Here is a 20,855-nt window from a genome sequence, read left to right as displayed (position 1 = left end):
AAACAAAAAAACAAACAAACAAACAAAAAAACAGAAAAGAAAATAAATACCAATATAAAGTCCAGCATCATTCTTTACAAAGGTAGAAAAATGTTCTCAAAATTCATATGGGATGGGAGCAGGCCTGATATATTCAAACATATCCTCAGCAAAACACGACAAATATAGAAGGAAAGAAAGCTACAGCCCTATATCCTTGATAAACTTTGATGCAAAGATTCTGAACCAGTTCCTCACAAACGTAATTCAACAACATATCAAAAGTATTATCCGCTTTGATCAAGCAGTATTCATACCAGAGATGAAGGGATGATTCAATATATGGAAATCAGTCCAAATACTACAACACATAAATAAACATAATCACAATAACCATCTGATCATTTCTATAGGTACAGAGAAGGGCATTGACAAAATACAACATCACCTCATGATCAAAATGCTGGAGAGAGTAGGCATATACAGTTTATATCTCAACACAACAAAACTATATAAAGCACCTAAAGCCTTAATAAAATTTAACGGGGAAATACTTAAGAAGTTCCCATTGAGATCAGGAACAAGACATGGGTGCCCACTCTCATCACTGTTCTTTAACATAGTACTAGATGTTCTAGCCAAGCCATAGACTACACATTCTCCTCAGCAGCCCATGGAACATTCACTAAAATAGATCATATACTGGATCACAAAGCCTGCCTCCATATATTTAGGAAGATTGACTTAAATCCCTGCATAATATCAGTTCACAATGCTATATTGCTAGAAATTAACAACAAAAGAACCACCAAGAATCCATTCGGAACCTGGAAACTAAACAGCACACTTTTAAACAATAAATGGATAGGGGATGAAATAAAACATGAAATCGCAAAATTTCTAGAAATGAATGACAATGAGAACACATCATACTAAAACTTATGGGACACAATGAAGGCAGTCCTCAGGGTAAACTATAGCACTAAATGCCTTCATTACAAAGACAGACAGATCCCAAATCAATAACCTAACTATCCACTTAAGGCACTGGAAAAGCAAGAAAAGTCTAACCCCAAAAGCTCCAGAGGGAAAGAAATAATTAAAATTAGAGCAAAAATTAATAAATTTGAAGCTAAGAAAATTGACAAAACAAAGAACTGGTTCTTTGAAAAAATAAACAAGACTGAAAACCCCTGGCCAATTTGATGAAGCAAAAAATAAAAAGAGATGCTTCAAATTAACAAAATATGAAATGAAAAAGGAGAAATCACCATGGATATAAGTGAAATATGGACAATCATGAGGACTTATTTCAAAAACCTCTATTCCACAAAACTGGATAATATTCAGGTAATGGGTAAATTCCTGGACACATACCATCTATCAAAGCTAAACTCAGAGCAGATTAATCTCCTAAACAAACCAAGCACACTCATTGTGATTGAAAAGTAATAAAAAAAAAAAAAAAGCCCCCAAAACAACAGTCCGGGACCAGATGGCTTCTCAGCTGATTTCTATCAACCTTCATGGAAGAACTCAAACCAATCATCAAACTGAGCCACACAATTGGAGAACAGGAAAAGCTACCCAACTCCTTCTATGAAGATAGTGTCACCCTAATTCCAAAACCAGGCAAATGCCACAAGAAAGCTACAGGCCTATTGCCTTGATGGACTTAGATGCAAAGATCCTAAACAAAATCCTCACAAACCAAATCCCACAACATATCAAAAGCATTGTCCACATTGATCAAGTGGGGTTCATCCCAGGAACGCAGGGGTGGTTCAACATATGGAAATCTGTCAATGGAACACACCACATAAACAAGGTTAAACACAAAACCACATGATCATTTCAATAGATACAAAAAAGGCCTTTGACAAAATACAACATCACTTTATGTTCAAAACATTGGAGAGATTTGGCATGGCTGGTTTGTATCTTAACATAATAAAGGCAATATACAAAGCTCCTAAGGCCCAAATAATACTTAATGGAGAGAGACTGGAGGAATTCCCATTGAGATCAGTAACAAGACAAGGTTGTCCACTCTCACCTCTGCTCTTCAGTATAGTACTGGAAGTCCTAGCCCAAGCAATAAGACAAGAGAAAGAAATAAAAGGGATACAATTTGGAAAGGAAGAAGTTAACTTATCTCTATTCATGGATGACATGATTGTATATGTGAGAGACTCGAGAGACTCCATTCCAAAACTCTTGAAGGTGATTTACTCCTATACCAAAGTAACAGGATACAAAAATCAATGCACAAAAAATCAGTAGCCTTTCTATATGCAAATGACAAAGATACAGAGGAAGAACTAAGAGATGTGGTCCCATTTTCAACAGCAACAAAAAAATAAAATACCTCGGAATAACATTAGCCAAGAAAGTGAAAGATATATACAATGAAAACATAAAAACACTCAAAAAAGAAATTCAGGAGGATTTGAGAAAATAAAAAGACCTCCCATGCTCCTAGATAGGAAGAATTAACATTGTGAATATGGCAATCATACCAAAGGCTATCTACAGATTTAATGCAATTCCAATTAAAATCCCAACATTTTCCTTCACAGAGATAGAAAAAAATTTTCTCAAATTTCATATGGAAAGGCAGAAGGCCGCATATAATCAGCAAACGAAATAGCTCTGGAGTCATCACCATACCTGATCTAAAGCTATAGTACAAAGCCATAGTAATAAAAACAGCATGGTACTGGCACAAAAACAGGAGTATAGACCAATGGAATAGAATTGAGGACCCAGACTTTGGGTCAAGCAACTACAGCTACTTGATATTTGACAAAGGCCCTAACAATATAGGCTGGAGAAAAGACAGCATCTTCAACAAATGTTGCTACACAAAATGGATAACCATATACAGGACAATGAAACTTGATCTACACATCTTGCCATGCAAAACAATCAAGTCCAAATGGATCAAAGTCCTCAATATAAGACCAGCAACTCAGCTACTACTGGAAGAAAATATAGTAGGAACATTCCATGATATAAGAATGGAGAAAGACTTCCTGGACAAAACCCAGTAGCACAGGATCTTAAATAGTCACTCAACCAATAAGATCACAAGAAGCTGAAGAGTTTCTTCACAGACAAGCATACAATAAGCAAAGCCAATAGATTACCCACAGAATGTGAGAAAATATTTTCTGAATATCCAACTGACAGAGGCCTAATGTCTAGAATCTACAAAGAACTCAAAAACCTAAACTATAAAAAGTCAAACAACACATTCACAAAATTGGGCAAAGAGCTGGACAGGCTGTTCACAGAGGAAGAAATACAAATGGCAAACACACACTTAAGAAAATGTTTATCATCCCCAATCATCAGGGAAATGCAAATTAAAATAACTATGAGATTCCACCTTATCCCAGTAAGGATAGCAAACATCAAAAACTCAAAAGAAAATAAATGCTGGCGAGGATGTGGAGAAATAGGAACCCTCATCCACTGTTGGTGGGAATGTGAGATAGTACAACTACTTTGGAAAGCAATATGGAGACTCCTAAAAAAAGCTGACTATAGAGTTACCAATAGGCCCAATTAATTCCTTACTGGGCATGTACCCTAAAATCATTAAACCTCAGTCCAGAGAGATTTGCTCAACCATGTTTATAGCAACTCAATTAATAATAGCTAAGTGCTGGAATCAACTCAGATGTCCATCACTAGACGAATGGATAACTAAAATGTTATATATGTACACAATGCAATTTGGCACAGCAGTTAGAAAAAATGACACAATGAAATTTGAAGAAAAATGGTTGAACCTGGTACAGATCAATCTCAATGAACTTACCCAATCACAGTAACTGCTGCATAGTCTCACTCACCTACAGCAGCTAACCTGAATCTACCCATCATGCTGACATACCCAGCAAGCATTTCGACAACTAGACAATATGGTGAATGGGGAGGGAGAGAGAGTAAGGGAGGGGGAAGGGGAAACAAATCTAGACCCAAATGGCAATGGTACCATAAAATTATACATCCTAAAAGGCTTACCAAATGTGGAACCTTCACCAGGGCCTTAGAGGGAACACCTGATCACAAGGCACTGGAGAGGGTATGATGAAGACTGACCTTAATCTTCTGCAGCTTCTCTCTCTCTCTTCTCTTTAACTCTTTTATATTAGTTATCTTTCTCTTCCTTCTCTTCATGGGCACTGACCTGTAGCTCCCAGTACGAGCATGTGGCTATCATCCACAATGAGCTTTTGATCAGAGAGACCTACAAGGTTTCCTAAAAGAAAGACAGATTTCTGTCAGAGTATTTGATGAGCCACCAAAGGTTAGTGGTAAGACCCTACTGCTGAAGACACTGTATGTGGTTGACATGTAAAATGGAGTGACATAGCTGGAAACTGGAAGACAGTCAGTGCCCAAACAGTCAGTGCATCTAGTTCCAGAAGGTGCTACATGGGCGACTGGGAGAAAATGACCAATATCTGTCCAAGCAACTCATGGTGTAACCTACTTAGCAGCAAATAAGATTACCCAATGAGGTAACATGTGTTACATCCATTTGCCAGATTTTATTGGGAATTAAACTTCTAGGATTTTGCCTAAGTGGGGAATAGGTAGGAGGGTGACACAGTTTGTGCATTGTTTGACTATCTGGCGAGATTGTTCCCTAGTGATTTTAAAAAGAAGATGCAAGGTTTGAGCATTAAGGTAATGTACAGTGTAAGCTGCTTTGGCCTGGGCCACAGGATCAAGCTTAACAAGGAAAGCAAACTGGGTGACTTCATCAGTCATCTCATTGCCTGTGGCTAGAGGCCCAGGGAGTCCAGAATGAGCATGAATATGGCCTATATAAAAAGGATGTTGCTTAGAATGTATGCACTGCTGGATGGAGAAAAACAGAGGGGTAGCGTTTGTGGTGGGTTTTATGTATGGCACAGTTCCTAACAGGGGGATGGATTGAGAAATATAAGCACTATCAATATACAGATTAAAGGAGGTATTTGGATGTTGTTGAAAAACCTGTAAAACAGCGAAAAGTTCCACCAGTTGAGCAGAGTGGAATGAGGATTGTAGGGAAGTGGTTTGACTGTTTACAGTGAAGGCTGCCACTCCATTAGAGGTGCCATCAGTGAAAACTAGGGGGACATGGGGAAGGGGTCAGGGAGAGGTTAATGTAGGAAAAACAAATGGCCGAATTCTCAGAAAGTGGAGAAGTTTGTTAGCAGGGTAGTGGTTAAGGTATCCCTGAAAAGAGGTGTAAGATATTGCCCATTCATCATCATTTTGTATTAACCATTGTATTTGGGAAGTGGAGTGGGTAGAATAATTTTATCAGGGTCCTTACCAAATATTTTTATGCTTTGATCACATCCAATTTTTATTAACTCTGCCACCCATGAGGTGTAAGGGGTAAGGACTCTGGGTGGTGAAGCAGGTAAATGGACCCAGAAGAGGGGCCCCTCCTGCCAGAACACCCCAGTGGGTGTAAAGTCAGTGACACAAATGACCAGGAGAAAAGCCTTCTCATAAGAGATATAAGTGACCCTTTGGCCTCAGACCACCTGTTTAGAGAAACCTATCATTTCAAAAGTCGTATAGTACCATTGTTTGCTTATCCCATCACAATGGAGATTACCTTATCCTCAGTGTTTTCTGACCCAGCAGGTTTCTCTGTTTTAGATTCTCCTTCTCCTTTCTTACCTATCTCTGGCTATCAGCCGGACAAAATTCAGGGAGAACTAGGATAAAGTCTGAGAGAGCCAAGGACATGTCCTATAATGTATAGCTCGGACCTCTGCGCGAACATTTACAATAGACTTCATTAGGCACTTGAAGAAAAGAGGCAATGGGCATAAAAGAAGCAGAAGGTAAACTCCCACAGGAGCAAAGCTGCCTGTCCAGGAACTTAGAGAGTCCCAACCAGGCAACACAGACTTAACTATAGTAAATAAATCATTAGCAGCCTTAGCATCAAAATCAAGATGACTGTTTTGTATAACTAGAATGTTTTAATGTAAGTTAACCAAATCTAATGAAATGTTATCATGGTGCCAAAATTGAGACAGTTATTTACATACAATAGAGTAGAATCTGGTCTTTTCTGAGCCAAAACAGCTAGGTAAATATTAATATAACCCTTGATAAATTTCTTGAAATAACAAACATTACTTGACAACCAATGATTTTGGCTTAAACTTGATAGCTATTGATTTTATACCACAGAAATTTTTATTAACATAAAACAATTTTATGTTTTGCCCATGACTTAATTTGATAAAGCTTAAGCAAGCTATCCCACATATTTTAGCCTGAAAATTGGGGATTTTTTGTTTTTTACAGTTTGTAAACAGTTTAAAAACCTTTAACTTTAGGCATGGTATTTAGGTTTAGCCTGAAAATTTCTTTTATTTACATCCACACATCTTTATTTATATACTTTAACATCCTGATCTAAGTAACACTCAAAAGGCATTTTTATAAGTAATCATTGAAAAACTTCCTTCCCAGTTCCTTCAATCAATTTATCATACCCCATCATTAATTATTTTTCTTTTCTTTTTTTTTTTAATTCCCCCAAGGGGGTACACTGTTCCTAGAGTTACTGCAATACCAGGTCGATGTGTGGAGTGGACGGAGAAAGCTCCTATTCCAACTCTGAGCTCCAAAAATCCATTTAATATATTGTCCTCAGATAGAGGGCGTATCAGATATTAAACTGATAAGAAAGGATACTACACTTGATCTTAGCCAAAAGGCCGAGAAGTGATTAATTATCTTTCTTATAAGGCTATTAAAAAATTACACCAAATTGATTAATCCTATTACTAACAAGAAAGTAGTCTTAATACAATTTTATGTCATTAATACCAATAACACACTTGGAGAAGATTTTATTAGAAGTAACTAAGGCAAATTGTGCTGTTATCTTGAGGCAGGCTGGCACAGAAGTCAGGTCAGTTGCCTCCTCCTTTTAAGTAACAGGACATTACAATCTTTTTGAAAATATCTGACAAATTATAAGTTACCTCTTTAGAGGAAGTTTCATTGTTTTTAATAATCCTCTATGTAAGGTGAAGTTGACCTAGAACAAATATCTGGCAAATTCACTCCTGTAAAAGACATTTAACTTTTCCTTTTTAATTTCTATGCTTAGGTCTTTGATTTCCTTGAAATAGTTCTCTAGAAGAGAAAGGGGTGTCACCTGCATCCCTCTCATCTCTTTAGTCACAAACAGTCACAAATATGACACAACTAGCAAGCACAATGAGCACACATGAACACATACACACGCACACATAAAAAGAACAAATCCTCCAGATAAAATCAAAAACTTTGCTTAAAGAATGTGAAGCAATCTCAATTCCTTGTGCTTTTAAAATATCTTTTACTATGGCAATTAGCTCCTTTTTACTCTTTGCTAAATCTTTTTTCTTAACCCATGTTCCTTGTGTCTTGAGAGAAGTTATAAGCCCTTCAACAATTTACGCTTACTTAGGGTATGTCCCATGATAGAAAGGAAAGAGGAGAAATGGCAAGACCAGAGGGCAACATTCCCAGTCGGAGAACCAGCACGGGGGATTCTCCAATGGGCCTGACGCAAGCCTGTCTGCAAATTTAAGAATTTGGCAGCCACTCTAAGAGCATTTACTGGCCGTTGCGTAACCAGTTTTGTTGGTAGGAAGAGAGGCTAGGTAGGAGGTCGTTGCCAATGCCCGAATGGGCTGTCACGATTCACACAGGGAGGTAGGGGCCTTCAGCCAATGCCAGAGGGTAGCCCTGGCCAAGAAGCTTCAGTTGCCCTGTGCTATGTTGCAATTCCACATGATGGCACCAACCAAAAGTAAAAGAAGGAAAAGAAGTTTAATAAAAGCAACATAGAAATTCCACAATTCTTGTGTCTTGCAAATCTGACTAAATAGTCTTTAAATGGTTTGCCTAGAATTTGTCGCTTGTCTTGCCTTAGCAGATCTGTATCACAGGCAGGTTTTTTCTGTGGTGATCATGGTGCAGATCTGTATTACAGGTGGATTGCCTGTAGTGATCTCTATGCGGACCTTCACTCACCCACCAGTGGGGTGACAGTCCAATGGCTGGGATGGCTGTCTACTCAAGTGATGTTCAGGTCACACTTCATATCTTGAGCCTCACATTTGGGCGCCACTTGGCCCTGCCAGTGGGGAGTTGAACAAGGGTAAGTTAACCTGAATGGGAGATGGCAACCAGACACAAGAAGGAGACCATGCCAGGTGTTTGTCAAGGCCTTGAGAGTTTATTTTCACATGTAGTTTTATATAAGGTTGTAGGTAGAAGGGGACATAATCATGCCAAAGATCACAGAGTTACTGGAAAACCCACAATGCCTTTGTGTCTTCATCAGCTAACGGCAGCATGAGGGAGTATTTGCCCAAACGTACAATCCCTTTGTTTCTGGTAGCTGAATATTAGGTGAGGAAGTAGAAACTTAACTTGCTATATGGCAGTTTCTATTAACATTGCCGAGGTTTGGTTCATAGCTCCCAAAAAAGATTTAGTGCAATACCAATATAAATTCCAGCATCATTCTTCAGACATAGAAAAAATATTCTCAAAATTCATACAGAATGAGAGCAGGCATTGAATATTCAAACATACCCTCAGCAAAAGAATCACTTCTGGAGGTGTCACTATACCTGACCTAAAGCTACACTACAAAGCCATAGTAACCAAAAAAACAGCATAGTACTGGCATTAAAAACAGAAATATAAACCAATGGAACAGAACTGAAGACCCAAACCTTAGGCCAAGTAGCTACAGCCATTTAATCTGTGACAAAGGTGCCAATAACATAGACTGGAGAAAAGACAGCATCTTCAACAAGTGGTGCTGGACAAATTGGATAACCACATGTACAAAATGAAACTAGACCTACTCAACTCACCATACATAAAAATCAACTCCAAGTGGATTAAGGACCTCAATATAACACTTGAAACTCTTCAAGTACCTCAAGAAAAATTAGGAGAAATTCTCCTGGATATAAGAATTGGGAAGGACTTCATGATAAATACCCCAGTAGCCCACAAAATTAAATAATCTCTCGATCAATGCAGTCTTGTAAAGGTAAAAAGCTTTTGTACTAACAAATATACCATAAACAGTGCCAATAGATTACCCACTGAATGGGAGAACATTTTAACCAGCTATACCACTGACAAAGGCCTAATATCTGGAAGCTACAAAGAACTCAAATAAGTAAACAATAAACACTCAAAAAAAAAAAAACCTTGAAAAATGAGGTAGAGAACTGAATAGGGTGTTGTCGCGAGCACTCTCAAAGGTGATTGGTTGAGAGGATTCCGCCCATGAAGGTCAATAATACTCAGACGCTGGTGTACTCGCAAAGGAGTTTACTGGGATGAAAGTCACACACAAGCAAGTCCAAACTATCACAACTAATATTATAGCTAATATAATATATATCCAAATTATATTCATCACTACTAACACAATATTTCTAGTGAGTCTAAAATGTATACAACCTGATATCGCGACACTTGGGAGTATCGCGAGACTCGGTCTGTGAGATTTCTGACGTCACAACCTGGCGACGCGGGGTCCGTGCTCCGACTTTCTCTCTGTTCGCAGTTTTCAAGGCGAGTCTCAGTCGTCTCGGTCGTTCGGACAGCGTGTCGGGCAGATGAATTCGGATCAGCGATGCGTCTCGCGGAGGTCTCAGTCCGGACCGCTGAGCAGCCGTTCAGTCAGTCATAGTGTCGGGAGGACTGGGACAACGGCTGCTAAGCAGCTGGGTTTTTTGTATTTTCCACTACTTATCTAGGGTTGCACACACCTTCTGGTAATCTCTTACTATGTCATTGTACTCAGTTTTTTTCTTAGATTTTTGCTTACAAAGGTTGACTTTGCAATTTTACTCTCACACACAAAGAAAAACAAACTTATTTATCTAAACTGTCCCTGGACCATATGCTGGTCCTTACATGCTCATAACATTCCACCCCCTGACACCTGAAATGTAATCAGCATGAAAGGTGTCATGTACTGGTTATCCGCTTCCCATAGGATACCAGAGTTGTCTCACAGGACGGGGGTTTACAGAGTCATACGGTCGCCTATCTGATGAGCTTGTAATGTTATCAAAGGGTCTGCATAATTTTATTGGTAAAGCAAGCATTTTTGTTCTTCTATAAGTTCTATGAAGTTCATACCAAGTTTTATAAGCGGAAAATTCTTTAAGCAAATCTCTTAAGAGAGGGCGTAATATTATTCTCATAGACCATGATTGCAGTGATTGTGGTTCTGTAGGTGCACTGATTGCAGTGCAACAGTGCCAATCTCCATATAACAATTGCTCAGCTTCCTCCGGTCTATGTCTAATCATATTTCTACAAAGCTCATAATGGGCATGATTGCCTTTACAAATAAAGCATGAAAAAAGGCTAGCTAAGATATGTAGGAATTTGTCAATTGGATGTCTTTCAACATATTCTGTACCGTGACACATGAAATGAGTAAAGAGTAACAATAAGGAATCATCAGATCTAGGACCATTTAGGAATCTGGAAGAATATCTTGAGAGGCAAAAGTGGCAATCTGGCATATCATTATGGCGAAAGTTGAATCCCATGCGGTAAAATAGGTCCATAATGGGTCTAAGGTGTCTGTTGTAGTGATGCCTCAGAGTAATGATCACACCGTTCTTCTGGATTAAATCACATTTCCTTCCAGAGGGATTTTTCTTTGAGCGAGGCATATTTCTTTCCATGATAATTCTTATTGAACCTCAACTTGCTATTGGGACAATTAACACACATTTTTAAGGCTTGGTTTATAGTATGCCATGTAACTTTCAAATTCCTTTGATCAAACCACTGTTTCAAGGCATGGGCACCAATGTGTCCCATAGCATTATGGAGATTCAATATCTCCTGTTTATGAATATTAATAGTCTCAGAGGAACCCAATGTTCCCAGTTCTGTATTTTCTGGGTTGTGTATTTTATAAGTTGTTACAATTTTCTTTTTAAGAGGACCAATGTCCTCTACCTTATATTGTTTTTTGATTTTAATATTGGTTAATAGAGCTGCTAATCTGTCCACAACCTCATTATTCTTATGGGTTTCATCTTGTTTTCCTGTATGAGCATCTACATGATGTACAATAATTTTAACTGTTTCTGAGATTTTATCTAGTTCTTTCCATATTTTGTCTGACCATAGTGGTTTGCCATTTATTTTCCAGTCTGCTCTACGCCATTTACCTGACCAGACTGCAATTCCATTGGCTACACACCAGGAATCTGTATATAAATTTAGCTCTTTTTTATTTTCTTTTTGAGTTTGTCTTGCAGCTAAAAGTGCTGCAATTACTTCAGCATGTTGTGCAGATTTATCAGTTCCTTGGTCTGTAATAATCATACCATCACTTGGCCTATAGGCGGCAGCTTTCCAGTTTACTCTGTTATTAGAGGTTGTTGAAGATCCATCAGTGAACCAAGCATTTGGGATGCCTTGTTGGAACTCCTTAACGCTCCACAGACCAATGGTCCGATCTGGGCCAGGTTCCTTTATTTTAGGTATCACCTTTGGACTTATTAGCCATTCTGATTCCTCTAGTGCTGGTTGTGTTCTCAGTATGTTCTCTGAGTTCTGGGGTATCTTGCCTTGTGTAGACACTTCATTGTGCTTCACAAAGTCATTTAGATACCATTTCCATTGTAGCACCTTTCCTTCCATGGGCAGTCCAGCCCAGGCTTGCTCTGGTGCCTTAATCCAATCCATGATTGGTATTTCCGTTCTCAGAATGACCTTATGGCCTCTAATTAGAGAATGAGTAGTTCTGCATGCCTCATAGGTTGTCCATATGGTTTTTTCAAATAATGAGAACTTATTATCAGACCAAGGAAACCTTTTACAATAAAATCCAATCGGTGTTAATCTATTTCCTTTTGCAAAAATATTCCAATTGCCATAACCTGAAGTAAATAATATTTCAATAATAATAATATCACCTGGTTGTGTGTAGCCAAGGTCCTTGTATTGTTTGATTAGTTCTAATATAGTGGTAACTGCTTGTTCTTGGGCTGTTTCCCATACAAAATCCTCAGCCTTTTTTATTATTTTATATAATGGCTGGAGTATCAGTTGCAGATATGGTATGTGTTGGCGCCAATAGCCGAACATACCAATTAAGTGCTGTACCTGTGTTTTATTTTGTGGTCTCTCTAATGCATTTAATTTTTCTATCACTTCATCTGGAATTTTTGGTCCACTAGTTGTCCAATGTACTCCTAGGAACTTAACTTGTTCTGCTGGCCCCTGGATCTTGGATGGATTAATTGTCCAACCATGATCCCTTAAGTGTTGGATTAATTTTTGGGCTACAGTAGCCACTGTTTCTTTATCTTGACCTAAAATCAATAGGTCGTCTATGTAAGTTAAAATTTCCACCCCCTGGCACTCAAAGTCCTCTAAAGTGCTAGTTAGGGTTGTATGGGCTATTACTGGACTGTTTAGATAGCCTTGTGGCAGTCTCAGAAATTTATATTGTTTATTCTGCCAAGTGAAAGTAGTAATTTCTTGGGAATCTGGGTGCAAGGGAATACCAAAGAACATGTCTGATAAATCTATAGTTGCCAACCATTTAGGGGATGCTTGCCTAATCCTGAGGAAAATGTCCTCTACATCAGGTAATGAGCCAGGCATTTTTGGACTTTTCTCATTAATTTTCCTGTAATCTACTGTGAATCTCCATTTACCATTGGGTTTCATTACCGGCCAGACGGGTGAATTATAATTAAAACTCTGAGTTGGTGCCACTATGCCTTCCTTAAGCAAATCCTTCAATGTATTGGTAATATCCTCAATTCCTCCTTTTATAGGCTATTGAGGGGTAAAAGATGGGGGGATTTTTGGTAATCTTACTGGGTCCATTTTTACTTCTGCTAAATTAACAAATACCTTTTTAATAGCCTTATTATTTAAAAATTCTGGAAATATTTTCCTTATTTCATTAATTCCTAGAACGTTAGAGGGCGCCATTAAGCTTGCGGCTTCTATATCTATAAGCTTATCATAAACTTGTAGACACACATTTATTACTGGCGCATCTCTATGAGAATTTATTCCTTGTATAGAAATATATTTTTTAGCTTTTTCTTGATTAGGATGAGTAGTAATTATACTTATCTGGCTACTGGTATCTAGTAGCCACTTGGTAGGTATTAGTTTATTTTTTAATTTTATGGGAATATTTACAAACGGTCTGTTGTCATAGTTTCCTAGATTTATCTGGAAAACCTTGGTGGGTGGGGGAGGAGATTCGCGCGGTTTGTTATCTGTCTGCGCGTATTCCGCCCAGCAGGGGGCCCTGACGGGCCCCGTCGTCCTAAAAAAGTTCTGGAATAATTTGGTCTACCAAAGGGATAGTTTCTTTGGCCAAAAACACGGCGAAAGGGGCCTGTGGGTCCCTTAGGCCTTATAGGCATTGTATTTCTATTTCCAAAGGGTCTTATTTTAATATTAAAATAAGGTCTGGGTCTGTCCTTGTTCCCATTAAACCTCTTCCTGGGAAGTGTCCGTGCCTTAACTTGAAAAGACACTACATTTTCTGCTTCAAGTTCTCTGAATCCTTTAAAAAACTGAATAGCATCAGCTATAGTTTCTGCACCTTGTAAGTTACCTACAAGACTCATTTTTAGATGTTGTGGGGCGCCCTTAATGATGAGCCTTCTAAAAGCAGGTAATAAAGGTGAGGCTTGTGGTGTCTCTACCTGATTATACACATAATATAATACTCCCAGTTTTCTGCAAATTTGTATTGCGTCTGAATATGAATTCCACCTTCCTGCAGTTTCAAATTGAGTTAAGTCCAGAGAGGGGAAAGCTAATCTCCAAGCTGCAGTCAGCCAGTCTATCAGGGAATGGGTGTCACCCTTTGAAGTTTCTAAAACATGTTCTAAAGCTTCATGAATGGAGGGGTTTTCAATAATACCTCTAATTTTTCTCATTTCTGTTTCATGAAGCATCACTGTGTCTGCCCCCTTTTCCCATAATTTTACTAAATACTGGGCATCCTTTAGTCCATTCTGTGCATAATCCCTCCTTAAATCAGACAATTCTTGGGGACTAAAGGTTCTGGACTCCTCTATGCAAGTTCCCGGTTCGGCGGGGGCTTTAGACCAATTGGGAGCTAATTTTTGTATAGCTCTACCCATGGGAGTCCTTTTTGTAGTAGTAGTAACCGGGAAGGAGTAAGAAGCACCAGAAGGGTTGATCAGGTCCTTCTGCTTCTTCACAATATTCATGGCTAGCCTTTTGCCCATTAATCTGTCCTTATCTAAATCTTGCACAGTTTTCATTAATACTGCCGGCACCTGTTTTTTAGAAACTGATTTCACAAAGGGTTTAACTCTTTCTGGGTTAATTAAATCCAAATCAATATTAATTGGCTCCATTCCTATCCTAGACTGTACTGCTTCAGCAGTAGTTCTCCATTTGTCTTCCTCTTCTGAGGAGGGAGGTTCTCCTGTAACTGGAGAAACTTTTATTCCCTTCAGTTTTTTAATTAGGGAATTCATCTCCACAATAGGTCTGATAACCAATAAAGAAACTTAACTTCTCGTTTGTGAATATACCAGGTCAAATTCGATGGATTTTCTAGTCTCATGAGCTGTTCAAATTTTAAATCAGCTCTTCTTTCAATCCTTTTGCTTAGAAATTTCCACATAAGTTCTGACTTAGTGACACGGTTCCAATGCGCATCAACCCGCTCTTCCTCCTGTTACAGAGTTGGCATCGTGGCGTCAAGTTACCGGTACTTCCGCACCCTTAGGGAGGGTGGTGTTTTCTCGGCCGGGCTTTTCCCAGCACCAATACCCGCTCTTCCTCCTGTTACAGAGTTGGCATCGTGGTGGTTGGTACTAACCCGTCGGTCACTTAGTCATACACTTAGTTTCAATTTCAAAGCTAGGATTTCTAGAAGCTATAATTTGAAATTGACCTTCTAATTATGGCGGATCCTGCCGACTACGCCAGCTGTCGCGAGCACTCTCAAAGGTGATTGGTTGAGAGGATTCCGCCCATGAAGGTCAATAATACTCAGACGCTGGTGTACTCGCAAAGGAGTTTACTGGGATGAAAGTCACACACAAGCAAGTCCAAACTATCACAACTAATATTATAGCTAATATAATATATATCCAAATTATATTCATCACTACTAACACAATATTTCTAGTGAGTCTAAAATGTATACAACCTGATATCGCGACACTTGGGAGTATCGCGAGACTCGGTCTGTGAGATTTCTGACGTCACAACCTGGCGACGCGGGGTCCGTGCTCCGACTTTCTCTCTGTTCGCAGTTTTCAAGGCGAGTCTCAGTCGTCTCGGTCGTTCGGACAGCGTGTCGGGCAGATGAATTCGGATCAGCGATGCGTCTCGCGGAGGTCTCAGTCCGGACCGCTGAGCAGCCGTTCAGTCAGTCATAGTGTCGGGAGGACTGGGACAACGGCTGCTAAGCAGCTGGGTTTTTTGTATTTTCCACTACTTATCTAGGGTTGCACACACCTTCTGGTAATCTCTTACTATGTCATTGTACTCAGTTTTTTTCTTAGATTTTTGCTTACAAAGGTTGACTTTGCAATTTTACTCTCACACACAAAGAAAAACAAACTTATTTATCTAAACTGTCCCTGGACCATATGCTGGTCCTTACATGCTCATAACAGGTGTGCTCAGAAGAAGAAATGAAAATGGATGACACACACTTAAAACAATGTTTGATATCCCCAACTATCAGGGAAATGTAAATTAAAACAGATGTGAGAATCCTCCTTACTCCAGTAAGGATGGAAATCATTAAAAATCAAATGACAACAAATGTTGACAAGGATGTGGGGAAAGAGGAATCCTCATCCACTTCGGTGGGAATGTAAACTTGTACAACCACTATGGAAATTATATGGAGATTCCTGAAAAGGCTGAACATAGAGGTACCAACAGACCCAGTTATTCCCTCACTGGGTATTGACCCTAAATGATCCATGCTTCAGTACAGAGATATTTGTTCAACCACTTTTATAGCTGCTCAATTCATAATAGCTAAGAACTGAAATCAACCTCAGTACACAACATTGTATGAATGGATAATGAAGCTGTGGTACATTTATTCAATGGAATTCTATTCAACAGTAAGAAAAAATAACTTCCTGGTTCTTCCTCCTTCTAACAATATTTTGCATACTTCCTCCCCCTCCCCTTTGCCCCCCATTGTTGGCTTACTTTGAGTCTGCATTCTTCTCACTGAACAACCACCAAATAAAGGTCCTTCATGTACATTTAAATCTGACCAGTAAAGCTCATCCCAACTGTGTGTCTAATTTATGTCTCAAGGTTATAAGAAAACCCCAATTCAAGACACCATGCAGATTACTCACTAAGGAACCCTCCTAACTTGGGAACTTTCTCCTTTGATTTCATAAAATAAATTTTTCTGAACTTGCCCTTCTGCTGAGTGAACACTAATATAATTTTTTGTGAGTCACAAGATACAAACTCAGAACCACTGTGTTGAGACACTACCTGCTCTCAAAACCTGCACCAGTATGAAAGTAGAAAGAAGGTTATGTTGGGAGCGGGAAAAGAAGAGAGACATGGGAAGAGTAAAGGGGAACAACAACAACAACAACAAAAAATATTGTAAACACCATACTAATAAAAGTAACAAAAACTAAGAAAAACAAAACCTTTAAACATAAAGTTGACTCCTTCCTCCAGGTTTCCGCATGGTATTTTTAAGTCTTGTTGTTCCTGAGTTTATCTCTGTTCAGGCCTTCATTTATTTTAATTTTCCTTTGTCTTAATTCTCAATGTTGCCAGCTCTACTGAGGCCCTCATTAGTCTACACCTGGCTGTGTATCGTCCTTCTAGCTATTGGCTTTATCCAGTCTGGCATATCCTTTCTGCTTCCTCCTGAGGCATAGCTGTCAAATTCATCCCCTCCCCCAACTGTGACATAATAATGATAATGAATGTTATTAATGTAGTTATTATTCTCAACAGAAAACTAACTTGGTAGTACTGACATTTGGGATATGCCTTCTGCTTCCAGTTTTACCCCCAAGTTTAAGCATTGTCCTTCTCACTTTCCCATTTTGCTTTTTATACTCTATGCATTTAGACTTCTTCCCTTCTGAGATTTTTTTTTTTTTTTCCTACCTGCTGTTTCCCTGGACCTGTTATAATTTAAATTTTGAGCAATTGTGTCAGAAAAGTTGTTGGGAGGTCTTTATCATGGGTGGGCCCGAGTTTGTTTTTGTAGGATAAGGAGGTAATTGCAGGCTTTTGTCTGGGAGAAGTCAGTCTCAGCATGAAAGGCAATACATTGCTTTGACTCCAGAGAGATCCTTCCTTCTATGGAGGATGGTCTTGGGGCCCTACTAAAACAATATAGCCATTGGTTAGAAGTTACTGTGTTTAAACTGTAACTGTGCAATTAGCATGTCTATGACAGGATTGAAAGAATTACCATAGCAGTGTATTTCCCGGAGACAAAACAGTATGGCTAGGGCTAATAAAAAATGAGTGGCCAACATTTGTACATGAATGACTTAGTCTCAGGTGTGTGGTCCTCTATATAATCCCCTGGATTCTCTGAATTCCTACCATTGTTGAAACTATCTAAAGGAAGTCAGAGTAGCTACCATTCTGCTGCTCTGCAACAGGGCTGAATACTGCAGCTATGGACTTCTTCCATGGCAGTACTGAGTAGTGAGAATTGGTAACAGTTTCCTATGCTCTTCAACTGAAGTCCAAGGAGCATGATCCTGATGACTGGAAATACATTTTTCTTTTTCTTGTATGTTTTTATTTTAATTTTATTGTTTTTATTAAGTAGAAACTTTGTATGGGCACATCATGTGTTGGTACCATCATTTCCCTCCTCCCTGCCCCCATTCCACTTGAGGGCGCTCCTCAGTGGACAGTTGGTATTCACCATGGGGCTTTGGGTTACAAGTTGTAAGATCAGCACTCAGTCATTTTGGGGGTGGGGAAAGCCTCTGGATATTCCCACCCACACTGTGGCTCTTACATTCTTTCTGCCCCTCTTCCACAACATTTCCTGAACCTTGGTGGGTGTGATTTAAGTCTACTGTTGACCTCTCAGCAGCTCCTGGACTTCTGCTTTAATATATTTTGAGTATATTCAGTGTCTGTCTCTGAAGGAATCCCGGGAGGGGGACCCCACGCTCTGCCTGGATATGGTGACACCCCAAATCACTCACGAGAAGCGGTCTTGATGCAAACTGCAAGAGGATTTTATTCCAAGCGCGCTGGGGCCCACAGTCGTACACCGCACAGGGGTAGAGGACTGCAGAGCCCCGAATGCAGGAACAGGGCAGTTTTTATAGGGTTTCTAACAAAGCCTGTGCATTAGACCAATCATTTTTTAATATCAGGAGCCCGCAAGGTGTTAGCCAGTCAGTTTGTGCCACCCCATAGTTTCTAAGCCAATTAGTTTATGACCTTGGTGGTCAGCATTTGCGCAGGTCCTTGGGTGGGAGTAGCAGAGTGTGGTATCAGTCTCCTATGACCTTGGAGGTCAGCCTTTGCGCAATTCCTTAGGTGGGGGTAGCAGAGTATGGTATCAGCCTCCTATGACCTTGGTGGTCTGAGGCAGGCTGCTACAGCTCATGGCTACTAAGGCTTACAGTGTGGGCTATTAAGGCTTATAGTGTAAGGCTTATAGTGCAGGCTATTTACAGAAACCAAATAAGTGGTTCACTTTATTACTCATTTCCCATCCTTGTGGGCTATCTCATGCCCTTTTTACCTAGTTTTATATTAGGAGCGGGCTCTGATATAATGAGAAGAGGGATTCTTTACTTGCTTCCAACAGAGAGTAAAGCCTGGAGTTTGAGGTATGCAGGGGGCCCGCTTAAGCTCCCCTTGGAGCGTGATAGTATTTCTGAGCTTCTGAATTCTTGGGCCTTTCATCTCCATCACCCTGGCACTAGTTGTCAGGCTCACCAAGGAAGTAGTGCCCTTATTCATCTTGATAATGCCTCTATGGTTTCACCTGGGCCTGGCTAATGTGCTAGGGGTGGTTCATCTACTTGGTTCTTGCTACCTTCTAAAACAGAAAGACGGATTTTTTCTTTATTGGACAGGAAACTCCCACCCTACCCAATCCCATTCATCCCATTTCCAGCCAGACCAGAGCTCAGGAGAGGGCAGAATTCCTGCATTTATTTTTACATGGTGCAAAGGGCAATAAATGGACTTTTCTTAGTAACTTATCTCTCATCTAGTGGTGTTTAAAAAAAAATCTTCAAGTTTATCTTTAGACAGCTGAAAATATTAACTAGGCTTAATATTATTTTTCAACTTGTGATTTCAGGTAATATCTGATGGCAATCTACCCTTATAAGTGAATACACTCAGAATGTACACTGTGCTTCTCATCTTTACTAAGAACAGACACTGGGAGAACATGATTATAAGTTCTAACATTGATTCACTTGTCCTTTAGGAAGCCCTACATTTCTCTCCCCCTAGATTTCTAAAAAGGAAATTTTTGAGACCAAATAAGGACCACCAGAAACATCCCCATAAATACAGTGTGATCCCTTTTAAGAGTACAAAGAAGGAAGAAAAAAAGAGGAAATAGGAAAAGAAAGACAAGAAAATTAATAGAGCCTGTCATGGACCTTTCTTGAAGGCTTGTGAGATGGGAAAACATGGGAAGACTAAGCAAAGATTGCCTAACCTGTACCTAGTCTACCTATTTTGCCTACTTTTGTGCTAATGGTTATTCTACCTCTCCCATCTTCTACAGCTTTGTCAATACATGAGGGTAACTGGAGTTGTTAGGGTGAAAACCCTGCTCCAGCCCCAATAAGTTACCTTGGCCATCCACCCAATAGGCCAGTTAAAGAGATAAGAAATAGTGAAAAGCAGAGAGAGATTCATTCAATGTGGAACAAATAAAGTGTCCCCATGTTCATCTTTTGTGTGCTGACATGGCAGAATTAAGCAGAAGGGCGAGAGATACGGGTCATTAAGGTAGTTATGCAAACATGGTCAAGGTATGGTCTGGCTGATCATTGCTTAGTTTAGGCTTTGCAAGGCAGTCCTGAAGATGTTATCACTGTCATCTCTGGAGGGGAGCAGTGTGGTTCACAGGAAATAGTTGCTTCTGCTCATGGGTCTCATGGATAATTGTCTCCATTCAGGCAGTCTGTTATGCAGGCTTCCCTATTGCTTTGGGGTAGTTTGTGTCCCACTTCACAAACATGTATATCAATCAGTCCTATTCTGAGAAATCAAAAAGAGACTGAATTAGAAAGGTTAAGGAGGCAAAGAAAAAAAAGTGGGGTCAGAGATGGTCAAGATGGAATTAGGCCAGTGCTGGTACTCTCGCTCATGAGTGGAAAACTGAAAACTTCCCTTACTAATTACAAGGCCTGCATAACAAAAGACAAAAAATTCATAATTTAAACAGTTTTACATGATACAAGAACTTTAAAAATTGAGGACCTGGGCACACAAAATAAACCATGTATTTTAATGCTTAGACTTGATGAGAAATGCACAGCTGAGCAGAAACATAACTGGAAAAAAAAATAAAATAAAGAGCAGAGGTGAGAGAACAAATAAGACCTGTCAGTTTAGATTCCTTCTCTGTGGATGTACTGCAGGACTCCTCCAGAATGTCTCCCAAGGAGAAACAAGAAGGAAGAAAGAGAACTTGCTAGGTGGTATGGCTTGCTTTAGGGTAGAAAAACTCTGTGATCTACTTTGGGTAAGAATTTTTATTTCTATGACACTCTATGGCAGAAAGAGGAGAGACAGGGTGAAGAAAAATAAGATACCTTGCTTCT

General features: G+C 39.5%; 1 non-coding gene across 1 annotated transcript; it reads right to left on the bottom strand.

Moving 5' to 3' along the window:
• Nucleotides 1-6,549: 6,549 nt before the first annotated feature.
• On the bottom strand, nucleotides 6,550-6,740 carry LOC123464331. Its single transcript, XR_006639552.1, has one exon. It is a non-coding gene; the product is annotated as a U2 spliceosomal RNA (small nuclear RNA).
• Between the last annotated feature and the right edge of the window lie 14,115 nt (nucleotides 6,741-20,855).

This window comes from Jaculus jaculus, chromosome 10 (assembly GCF_020740685.1).
Source record: "Jaculus jaculus isolate mJacJac1 chromosome 10, mJacJac1.mat.Y.cur, whole genome shotgun sequence".
NCBI classification, from domain to species: Eukaryota; Metazoa; Chordata; class Mammalia; order Rodentia; family Dipodidae; genus Jaculus; species Jaculus jaculus.
Note: the sequence above shows the minus strand (reverse complement) of the source record. Positions and strands in the feature narration are given on the sequence as shown.